The sequence below is a fragment of the Adiantum capillus-veneris genome, chromosome 1 (genome assembly GCF_014529385.1).
Source record: "Adiantum capillus-veneris isolate H3 chromosome 1, ASM1452938v2, whole genome shotgun sequence".
Classification (NCBI taxonomy): domain Eukaryota; kingdom Viridiplantae; phylum Streptophyta; class Polypodiopsida; order Polypodiales; family Pteridaceae; genus Adiantum; species Adiantum capillus-veneris.
Window position 1 is genome coordinate 46027371 of NC_140931.1, and position 12320 is coordinate 46039690.

Consider the following 12320-nt stretch of genomic DNA (forward strand, 5'->3'; position numbering starts at 1 on the left):
AGCAGCAAGACGAGCTATCTTCGAAGCAGGCTTGGATGGGGAGTAATCCGCATCCGAGCGTCCTCTAGATAGGCGAGACTGCAGTGAGTGCCTGGTCCAAGCCCAAGTAGAGCGAGCCGTGCGTAAAGCAACCTCCTCTGTCCAGGAGTCCTTATGAATGAATAATAGCAAGGCAAACACTGCATATCAGCAAAAAAGTACACCACAATGTGTCTACATCCTGCTGAATCTGGGGGTGTCACCGCAAACTTGGCCAGTGGCCACAAAGTCTGCAGCAGATCTGTAACGCCAAGTTCTCCCATTTGGTGAGAGAACTCGAGAACCTGTGTATGCAACCATCCCACCACTGAGTCGAGGGACCACTCTGTCTCAGTCCTGCCACAGAGGGGGAAGGAGAAACCAACTGCTGAGTCCAAGGCCTTTGTCCCCCTAGCGGCGAGGAACAAAGCGTGGACTCTGAAGCAGGCTGCCTCGTGGTCTGCTGCGGAATCGCCAAGAAAACGAGTAAACCCGTAATCGAAGAAATCCCAGCGGCGTCGGAGGTCAAAGCTCGTCAAACCACGAGGGATAGCTGCAAGAGGAGATGTCTGAATCTGCAGTGGGGGACCGCAAGAAGGGCTGACCCTCTCTCACTAGGCGACTCGTGGCGAAGGCGCTGCCAAGAGATCTCCTGGCCGCCGGCAAGGGTCCAGTCTCCAGAGCCGACTGTGGTACTGAAGCAGGAGGAGGGGGAGAAGGGGCTGGGGGGAGCGGGGGAGAGGAGAATCGGGGTGGGGCGGCAGAGACATGGGGGGGGCGAGGTGGGGAGTGAGCGGTAGCAGAGGGCGGGGGAGGGCATGAGGAGGAGGAGGGGAGATCGGAAGGCGGAGCGGCTGGCGAGGGTGAAGCGGAGGTGGAGGCTGGCGTAGGCGGCTCCTCCTGCTCAAGAGGACCAAAGCGGTTCCCCGTGGGAACCCACTGCTACTGAGTAGGCACCTGGGGGCCACTCTGAGTGCCAGGCTGTCGCTGTGGCCCCTGGCGTCGACGGCCACAGGCCTGCTGCCACCCCTCCTCCGCTGGAGCCCCAGGCTCGGAGGGTGGCGCTGGATCTGTGCTCTGCGTCGCTGGCTGTGGCTGCGGCCCAGCCTTGGCAGGCTGGGACTGAGGCTGCGGTGCGGGTCGTGGTCTCCTCCGTGGACAGGCCTTCGCTAGGTGGCCCATCTGTCTGCAAATGAAACACTGGTTCGGGAGACCCGAGTACTCCACACTCTGTCTAAACCAACCCCCACTCACCCGAGGCAGAAGGATGACCTTCGGGAGTGTGTGGGTATCTCTGACCAAAACTCGAACTGAAGGGATGCCAGCCGCCTTGGCAGCTACTGATGCTGCCGTACGAGGTGTCTCTAGGACAGTTCCGATGGCGGAGCCAATCTTGGAGAGAAGTGGAAGGTACTCCCTCCGTAAACCCGGAAAGCAGACTGAAATGGGGATGTCCGCCTCCTCTACTAGCACATCCGAAGACGGGTCAAAACCATGTCGCCACTGTCGAAAGTGGGCGCGTGCTGCTCGGATGGCCAATGGACTCATAGCTATGACCTTGGAGGCCATCTCGGAAGTCTCGAACTCAATCTGGTAGTACCCCCGTCCGAGAATCTGGACATCCAAGATCTTGCCCACCTCTGCGAGGAGGCGGGCCTGAGAAGATCTCGCAGCTCTCCTCTGCTGGGACGAGTGCCGAGAACCTTGCAGATGACAGAAGTCGCCTGCAAGCGTTCTACCTCTGAGGCAAGGCTCGCTTGCTCTGCCGGCGTAAGAGCAAGTCGAATGGTGGGCTCAGCGGGGTCGGGCGAGGGGGCTTCAGGCGAGTCCCTCTGAGGTGGAGCTGGAGCCTCCATCTGTGTCTACTGCTGAGACGAAGAAGCGGGCGATGAAGAAAATCTGCGAACGAGTACGCCAAGCACTTGTCCGAAGAGAAAGCGTTGTCGAGCCAGGTGCAGAAAACCTTCGGGAGCAAAGAGGACGGGGGGGGGGGGGGGGGGCGGGGGGGACGGCGAGGGCGAAGTGGGCAGCCAGGAATGTGCGGGTGCACAAGCGGCAGCGAGCGGGGGGGTGGGGTGGAGATGGCAGGCGAGAGGAGGGCAGCGGGCAGCCTTTGGGGCGCGAGAACAGGGGGGGGGTAGCGGGCGGGCGGGGGCGCGCTGGGGCAGCGGGAAGGGGGGGGGGGGGGGGGGGGGGGGGGGAGGTTAGCGCGCAGAGGCAGCGTGTGGGGGGGGGGGGGGGGGGGGGGAGAGGGGTAGCGATGGCGCAGCAAAGGGGGGGGCGAGCAGCAGTAGCGAGCGTGATGCTATCAATCTGAGAGCTTCGTGTGATTGCTATCTTGGGACTACCATTGTCGCCAAAGAAACACTGTTTGTCCAAGAGGTGATGGACCATGCTGTGCTCGGCTACGACCCTATGGAATGAACCTAACCCTAATTTTTTTGGTGCAGGTTTTAGGATGGAAAGTCAGTCGACTTTTCGAGCTCGACTGATGTCGAGATTGCTTTTTAAGTTTGAATTTTGTGTGAGAATCTGTTTGAGAACTTGTTTGGTGATCCTGTTTGGAATTTGTTTGAAATGGATGCTATCTGTTTTAAACCTGTCTTGGTGCCGATTTGAATTGTTTAACTCTGGTTTTAATACTGGTTTCAATGATTGGTGATTTTACTCCCGGGTGGAGAAGTGAGAAATACTGTTTTGGTATTGTTTGACCTCGGAATGGCGCAGGTCGATGCCTGGGGAGCGTTATGTTGTATGCTAGAAAACCTCCGAACGACGCAGGCCGATGCCTGGGGAGCGTTTGGTTGAATGCTTGTAAAATAATTGTTGTTGTGACTCCCGGCCGGAACCTGGATGGTTATACGGGAGGAGTATTAAGAAGATGAGCAGTGGTTACTCTCAGCACCTCCAAATGACGCAGGCTGCGGTCTGGGGGGGCGTTTGGTTGTAAAAGGTCTCTATATCTCCCGGCCCGTACCTTTTTAGGTTATGCAGGAGGAGTGATGAGGGAGTCGTTGAATATCTCCCGGCTCGGACCTTGTTAGGTTATGCGGGAGGAGTGTTCAACGGCTTTACGTTTCTATGTCTTGTAACATGCATATGTAAGCATTTGTGTTGCATTGTGATGTGCCAGCTACTGAATATTCCTAATTGGATGAGATTGCTTGGGTATGTAATTTTTTAGTGCATCAAGACACCCGTGGAAGATCAGTACGGTCTGGGTGTGATAGCTAATTTTACTACGCCGGAATATCAAGAGTTCCGATCTAGACGAAAGGAGAAGCTAACTCCTTGATCAAAAGAGCAGAAAGGAGAAGCTAACTCCTTAATAAAAAGAGCAAACTAATTGTCCCTCGGAAATTTTTGAGCTAACTTGAGTTGTTTTGCAGATATGCTGTAATCGCGGACGATTACTCTCCTTCAAGAAGGGGCAAGGTGGTACCAAATGTACTGTACATGGCGTATATGTATGTACTGTACGTTGTTCCGTATAGGAAAAAATTTTACGTACGTAAAAATACGTACTCTTGTAAAAAAACCGCAAAGTACTAAATTTTCTAGGACATTTTCAATAAAAAACAAGAGAGAAGCCAACAACTTATAGAGACATTCAAAGACACGTTTTACAAGACAACCATATACTGTGTAACTATTGCAAGAGATTTGGATTTTTATTTTAAATCAACATTGTACGGGCTTTCCACACCCCGCCCAAAAAAAAAAAAACGGCGTATGGATCGTTCCGTATGGTACGGATCCGTACAGAACGTTCGTACGGTACGGAACGGATCAGTACGTACGTTTTGATCCAACCTTGAGAAGGGGAGATGTCACAAATTGTTGACGTGTCAAAGCCTAAAGAATGGAGGCAACTTGCAAATGCTGGCCGAGGGGCCTAAACCCTAAGAAGAACAAGTAACAGAAGAAGTCCTATCAACTTATGGGGACCCCGTCCGATGGGGCCCCAAGTGACATAAAGGATTAAAATAAAGCAGGACCCGCACACACGCAAAATTGATGACGTGGTAGATTTCCGAAAATTGTGCTAGCATGATGACGTGGCAGGTTGTACGGATTTTCGCGTTTTGTGCTAGCTGATGACGTGGCAGCTATATGGATTTCCGTGATTTACGCCGGTAGTTTTTTGGCTTTGCTTTTGGACCAGATGCTTTTGAGTTTGAAGGCTTTTTACTGTAAACTGCTTTTGGGGCCTAGGGCCTTTAAATATGTGCTAAGGGCTCATTCTCTGGCATGCTTCCTGGAGAAGGTGTAGAGTCTGGAGTACCGGCTTGTACTTTGTTGATGCAATATAAAGAAATACCGAAAGGGGCGCCAAGGCCAATACTCTTTGGGGTGGAATTCTGCCACTCTGTGTCGCGTGTCGTCTCTCTCTCTCTCAGTTCAGTTGTTATTGAAGTGCTAAAAGTCTGCTCAGTCTGCTCTTTTCTATTGGCACGTGGTGCCCGTCTTGTGACAATGACCTACTTGATCATGCATGTCCTGCTAGAGGCTCACAAAGTGCCAAGCTAGATCCTAAGATAACTAAGACTGATGCTGACCTCTAGCAGTAGCTTGTCCTCAAGTGCAATGTGCACGTGACAATATCTGTATTTGGAGATGAATTATTGCAGGATTCTCTCTTCATCAAAAGGGTTTATGTCCAAAAGATTGAATTTGTATGCATGATTGCATCGGGTAGTAACTGGTAACAATGTGGTTTATTTTTTGAGTATGTGGGTGTAATCGAGGGGACAAAAACTCTTAAAGTACTCTTCGTTAAGAGAGGGATAGGTGACAAGCAATGACGTGGCACTAACACGTGGTGAAGCAGCAGGAAAATGGAAAAACAAAGGGACTTTCTCTGGGCGTAGGCGTTAGTGAAATGCAACCCAAAAACCTCTGCAAGTCATGGATTGTATGAACTAAGACATGGCTGCAGCATGCTTATGTAGCACTGTTGTACATGGCTGATATTTATCAGGGAGAAGCTTTTGTGCAACCATTTAGTTGACAACTGTTGACCTAAAATTAATTTTAGCAAATGATTTTTGAGTCGCTTTTGAGGCTACATTCCCATAAATTAAGGGCTCTAGTGCTAGATGTAATTGAGATCAGCTTGCACGGTCACACAAACAATTGTAAAAACTCTTGAGATGATATGTAAAGATATACAACATGGGGCGCTCGACTTAGAGGGCCAATACTCTGTGGAGGGTAAGTACGCTTCTCTCGTGTTGTCTAGTGTCTTCAAGTGTCATTTATATTGTTCTGCTCAGTCTTGCAATTGCAGTTTGTGAGTTCGGGTTGATCATCCGCTTGACAGGTGATTACACTGATGGTCTCTGCCTCTCTTTCACTAAATAAGTAGCCATCCTTACACAAGCTAGCAGTTCAGTAAGTTTCCAAATGGTTTGCCAGCGAGTGCCTTAATGGTTTCGCTATCTACAAACAATCCTGATACCTGCTTTCTACTACTGGAATGAGCATGGACCGAATGGGGCGAACCAATGAAAACAAACAATTATTATTTCAAAACTATAGCAAATGGGTTTGATCTTAGGAGAAGTTTAATTGTTAATGCCCTTTGCAAATGCTTCTGTTCGAGCTACAACTTCATTTTTTCATTTTTTGACCTTGTACCAATGTTGGCTGTTTTTGGTTCCCACTCCAACTAGAAAAGTGCAGGTATTTCTGTATGTCAGAATTGGTCCCATGCAAAAGGAATGACGTCTTTTATGGTGCCTTGTGATTTCTGTACTTTTACATGTACGTGACAGCTGAAGAAACCTGGCATGAACAATTTTTCTTGATATTCCAATGATTTTTTTTGCAGGATATACAGCTGTATTCCCGAGAATCTATGTGCGAGATCCACACAAAGTTTTAGGGGTTACTCGGGATGCATCCGAGGTAGAGATTCAATCAGCTCGCAACTTTCTTGCTGAACAATATGCACATCATGAACGAAGTAGGGAAGCTGTTGAGGCAGCTCATGACAAAATCATCATGGAAAGCTTCCGAGCAAGGAAAAAATCAAAAATCAATCTTAAGAGCAACCTTAAAAAGAAAGTTGAAGAATCACCTCCGTGGGTGAAAAGAATTCTGAATATTTTTGAAGTTCCACCTTCTCAAATTATACTACAGAGGGCGGCCTTTTTTGGACTTATGGGAGTGTGGAGTGATGAATCCAGCCGAGGGGGGCCCCGCATTTCAGGTTATGCAACCACCATATGAAAGAGCATTTTACAAACATTGTTGAGCTTTATTCTAATCAAAGATGATTGTGAGACTGCTCTTAAGAATCGAATTATCTGCAGGTGGCTGTTTCTCTAGCAGGATGTTTGTATTTTCTTAATTATAGGCTCAAAAGCATTGGGCGGTCCTTCATGCTTGGGTAAGCATTCGAAGTGTTTATTCACAGTTGATATGAAAGAATTCGTTCTTTTGTTGTTTGTTTGTGTTGCCGTGTCTGTTGTTTAGAGTAGAATACTTGTTTCACAGTTTCAGTCAAGCAAGCTTCTCTAACTTATTTTACATAAGCCTCTTCTAAAAGGATTTTCAAGTGAATAATGGTTTTCTTTTTTCAAATCTTATTTTTGTTTAGAAACATATCAGGTCATGTAGTTTTTCTTCTTCATCTGTTTTCTTGTGTTGCCTTGCTTGTGTGTTTTAGCCTCTCTTATAATTTGTACGCTCAGAACTTTTCTGTGTGTGTGTGTGTGTGTGTGTGTGTATATGTATATATATAATAAGTTTCTCTGATTCATCAAGCATTTGATCTAATTGAGCATGTCTGTGGTTTCAGATTCGGCGGGCTTGTTGTGGGATGGTTGGTTGGCTCCTTCATTGTACCTGTCGTGCCAATGGCTTTACTGCCTCCGAATTGGAGCCTAGAAATCATAACGGCACTGATATCATATGTATTCATGTGGGTTGCATGTACTTTCTTGAAGTAAGGACACCTTATAGATATTGTATACCCGGGCCTCAAAAGGCTGGACTTGCAAGTGGTGGCTCTAGCACTCATCTATGCCTGTGCTCAAAAGGATGTCCGTTAAATGTTTCAGTAACACACTTTCTAGAGTAGATAGAGCTTTTCTTCCTTTTTAATGCACCATTACTATTTCTGTCACACTAGCCAATTTACCCGATCGACATTTTTGTAATGTACCCATTAGTGGTGAATATCAATATGTATCGGGATTTGTTCAAAAGAAAGCATGCTCTTGAAGTAGTGATTGTCACTTGAATGACCGTCTTGGGAGGGATTTCTATCGAATTCCAAGCAGAGTGTCAGCTAATGACTGCTTTTGTAGTACTGAGCGGTGAGGACTGGTTTAAATCTTGTGGACTTGAAAATTTGTTTACAATCTTCAAGGCTCTAATGGGAAGTGCGGTTAGTAGTGGCTTCCTTTTTGGTGGTGGTATTCTCTTTTGCTTGTCCTATTATTCTCAAAGCACACACCTAACACTTCCCCCTAAAGATACACCTTCATTTGACATGAGTCAATCCATGATTAAATTTGCAATTAGGATTTTCTTGTCAATTGCTGTATGGATCCCAGTTACCTCTCTCGGGCGCTCACTCTATGTAGAACTCCTATATCTCATGCGTTCAAAGGGTATCATAAAAATTCCTTACCTGTGATTTTTTTGTGAATATAGCACACCCTTTTTGTGTTCAATCCGTATTTCTTTTTGAAGCTATACCCCTTTGTAAATGAAGATGTGGCAATTTTTTGAAATTAAAAAATATCCTTCTATTGAACCCATGTGATAAGTAAATATCAGGTGACCTCCCGCTATGTTCCGTCTTGAGTAACAGGTGGAGTTCAACACTTGTTGGATAGATCTTGGAGGTTTTTTGGGATTGTTTTCTACCACATTAAAGTTTCTTCTGCCTGTAGCTACTACATTGCAAAGTGAAGAGTAGCCTGTTGATTTATACCACCTGATTTAACAAGAGCAGTTGCCTTCTCAGCACTTGCAAATGAGAGGTTTAGTGCTAACTGGCTCATTGATCTTTTTCCTTGGATGAACACTTTTGTTTCGAAGGTTTCCTGTTCTGACCCAACGTTGAATGTTCAAGAGGCACCCTCTGAATTGCACCCTTGTAAACTGCATGTTAGATGTTAACAATGCTGGCATTATGGCAACACAAAAAGCTCGAACTTATCTCTTCTCTATCTCTCAACAACCTTTGGGCGTATCACTTTGACCTTCCACTCCATTATCGGCTCAATGTGGTTTGGTTGAGGCATTGCTTTCCCCTTTTGCCTTGCCTTGCCTCTACTGTGTCTATGTTAGACGGCAGTGCCATTGTTTGTGGTTGGTCGGCTTTGCTTAGATGCTTCTTGATGTGAGATTAAGTACTTTGCCATAACCTTCATTCATACGTTCTTCATTTTCGTATCCTTAATTCATACCTTCTAGAATTTTCCTATTGATGTGGTTGTCACTCAAAAAATGTGTCTTTGCACATCCAAACATCTTGCCAGTCCTAATAGTGAGCTTCAATGAATTGACATTTAAACGGGCTTTGTTCGTATCTAGCACGAAAAAGCTCCCTAGCCATGAATATGTTATTAATAAATAGTACTTTTCTTGAAGGAATAAGAGTTCCATAAACTATTAATAATTTATGGATCACATGTGGATTTGTATTGTCATGCTGATGATAACAAGGATCTTATCCATAATAAAACATGCATTTGCATCCTAGCATTCATAGTAGGTAGATTTTAAATGTTCTCAATAAGCTCCTTACATTGGCAAAAGGGTCAAAGATTGGTTTTTGGAATAAAAACTGATAAAGGCAAGAAAGAAACATGATTAATTTTTGCATTTCGTTGTCCCATTAGAAAGATACCCAAGTTGAGGTCTTTCTCAAACTCAATTTATGTTAAGGTTCTCATATAGCCAACTTGTTTGAGCACAAGTGTAGAAGCAATGCAAAAATTCATCACTTGGCATGTTTTACAGTTAAGACATTACAACCGTGGGTATATGAAGCAAACATAACGTTACATATGTGCATATTTAGCCTCTCAAAATTCATCTAGTGTTGTGCAAGATCTAAACTCTTTGTTAAGAATCTCAAAAAACAAGGTCTTCATGCTTTTATTCCAAGTGTCGAGGTATTTTCAATAAGTAACAAGAAATGCTAAGGTCAACTCTTAGCTTTTAATAACCTTGCCTTTGGACAAGTGCCATAAAATGTGGAGTGACGAGTAGTTTAAATGTGATGTTGTCTTAGCATGGAAATGCTAGTTGATTGAGGTGGGTCCAGCAAACAATTGAAATTCCACCTTCAGTAGTGTGCTTCCTCAAGCACTTGTGCCACCAAAATTGGAATGAATTACTCAATAAACAATGTCGACCGATGCTGCTTAGAAGCAAGTTGGATTCCATAGAGTCAGTAAACTAGCTGCGGGTAGTAAGTGTGCGCAAAGAAATAAACTAGTTTTGATCACATGATACGCAGTGGGCATGCATTCTACAATTTGAAAGATGTGTCCATAATAGAATACACTTTTTGCAAATCATGTGTTGCATTCAAATTTGTTTCAAGAATTTTTCTTTTCTTGAAATGGTCATTTGGTTGATGTAAATCAAGACTTTGACCAACAAGTGCAACCAAGAACTTGCTAACCATGCTAGAGGTTTTGTATGGAAAAGGGCTAGTGAGAAGTGATAAGCTGTAGGGACTACGTCTCTGATAGGCGAGGGACTCTAGCATATTCATCTCCACCTATCTGTACTCCTATTATAGGCCCCCTGGCCCATCTTCAGTAGACCCCTTGACAACTCATGCTGGACCGTGTCCTTCTGGTCCTACCTTTCTCGTGACATTACTCCCTCCTTGAAGGAGAGTTTTTGTCCTTTAAAAAAAGGTGGAATGTTTGTTCCTAAGAACACTAATGTCTTCTTAAGTGGCACTTTCTTTATGTCTATCTTTCCACTTAACCAATACTTGTGGACGCACACGATGATGAGTACATAAAACTTGATAGGAAGAAAAATTGTAGGCTATAGCTCCAACTCGCTTGAATATATTTGAATGGGCCACAATATGTAGGAGATAACATAGCTATCTAACCAGTTTTTATACTTTTTGAATGGTCTGGAATACATAAAAACATATCTTCACCTTCTCTAGAAGTGACTTATTGATTTTTTTTTCTCAACATACATTCTGTATCTATCTTGTGCTTGTCAAACATTTTGACGAGAAATCTTGAGCATATCCACGTGATCTTGGATAATGTCCTTGACTTGTTGAATTGTTGATGTAGCCAATCCCACCCTTACTGATGGCTTGGGTGGAAAGGTGTACATAAGACTCAACAAGTACTTCACTTGTTTTCATTAAAATGCTTCATAATTAGTCAAATGAATGAATTTACATGCTGCTTCACATATGAATTTTCTAAACACTAGGATCCATAACACTTAGTGTGCATACATTAGCAAAAAATTATCCGAGCATGTGTTTCCACTATTGGAGTGTTTTGTTCTTGCCTATGCTCATGGCACAGTTGATGCACATAGCATACATGAGACTTGAGGGAATAGATATGTAAATAGCTCTTTAAAAGAAATTAAACACTTTCCACTTTGAATCGTAACAATTCATAATATACTAAACAGAACAATTACTAAACATGCTAAAATATGTGAACCATGATAGAATGCAAACATAAATCACATCCAAGTAAAAACAACGAAACATTTTTATTGACATGAAATAGCCTTTGCTATGTACGTAATAGGTGTGCATAATTATAACCTAAAAATCTTAATCAACCGTTCATTAATGTTGTTTGTCGTACTTGTTACATCAACAAAGTTTTACTAGATGTTCGATAAGCTTTGGCCACTCAAATTGTTCCCAATACCTCATGCTTGAAATGATCTAATAAACGGATTTCACCAGCACCAAATAGGGACTTTTTTAATAATAAAAAAAACGAGAAAAAGATCGTTCTATTAGTTATTAAAACTGCCCATAGGGCTACAACCACCTCTTCAAGAGAGGGCTACAACAACCATGGTGGGAGACTCTCCCAATGAAAAAACCAGAATATGTACAATGGGGCTAAATCAAGAAATGGGGGTAGGGAAAAGCCACACAGGTGGTCGGTAGTGCCATCGTAGTACACCCTAGACCATGGTGTAGAAGGGCCCAGGACGCCAGAGTCGTAGGAAAGCCTCTCTGCGCTCCCGCATGCGGTCAGAGCTGCCCTGTAGTCCCTCGAGCCGTCCTCTGAGAGTGTGGATTAGCTCTAGCCAAAAATCGCGTATAGTCTCTTCTGGTGGCACAGGGCGAGCCTCAAATATGCGGAAACAACGGGCCCACCAAATGAACCAGAGTGTCATGCCACTGATGCGCTCCCAACACTCCTCTCTCTCGCTGCACCACTCCCGTGGAGTAAGCTCCCCTCCTGCCAAATAGGGACTTTTTTATGATACATAATTAAGAAAAAGGCATTAATATCTGGTCCATAGACTCATATTCTTCACATGTGGAATATTTCTCATATAATGATGTTAATAAATGTGATATTTGTCAAGTAAAAGAAGTACTTGTGTGTGGAGTTAACTTGAAACACTCAATGACAGGATTGAGAGGGACCTTCCTAAAACCTTGCCGCACACTGGTTGAACCGAACTCGGTGAATTCCTAAACCATGTTGTACACTGTGTGATTGACAACATGTGCCAAAGAACGATCCTCACTTTGTAGGCGTATGATCACCTTAAGAGAATCGACCACTAAAAAGTATATAATACCTTGAGTAGACCTTCAATTCCATCATAAGGGAAATTTGTTGGGGTTCACGCCAACAGGCTAACCCATCTCTAACCCTAACCTTATTCTTTCATATACTATAGAATAAGGAGTTGTGAGATTACATCCTCACATTGTGCTCCACCCAAACCCGTGCTCCTACTTCCCTCATTTTCCTGCACGCACGCACACCCACACCCACACCTGTGCACACGCACTTCACAACTGGTATCAGAGCCCAGGCGGGAGGTGCATCAACATCGTCACCTTCATCTTGCATGCACAGGGCTCAAGAGGAGCATAAGGTCTTGCAACGCTTTCAAAGCTAAGGAACTAGAGGAGGATCTATAGAATCGAGTGAAGAGGAACTTGACTCATCTAGTAGCAGTGGATTATGATGAGAACTGAAAAAAGGTAAAGGAAGTGCTAGTGACTTTGTACAATTAGCACTGGTGATTGCAAAAGCAACGCAAGGCAAAGTAAAATTGCAACACTGGTGACACCAATCTGT

The 12320-nt window shown here is 44.5% G+C and overlaps 1 pseudogene across 1 annotated transcript in view; it reads left to right on the forward strand.

Moving 5' to 3' along the window:
• LOC147464652 (protein CHAPERONE-LIKE PROTEIN OF POR1, chloroplastic-like) overlaps positions 1 to 7236 on the forward strand; it is a 31389-nt pseudogene extending 24153 nt beyond the window's left edge. The window contains exons 3-5 of the transcript XR_015188603.1: positions 5852 to 6232; positions 6336 to 6412; positions 6824 to 7236. The product of XR_015188603.1 is annotated as a protein CHAPERONE-LIKE PROTEIN OF POR1, chloroplastic-like (transcript). The remainder of the gene's footprint in view (positions 1 to 5851; positions 6233 to 6335; positions 6413 to 6823) is intronic.
• The last annotated feature ends 5084 nt before the right edge of the window (positions 7237 to 12320 follow it).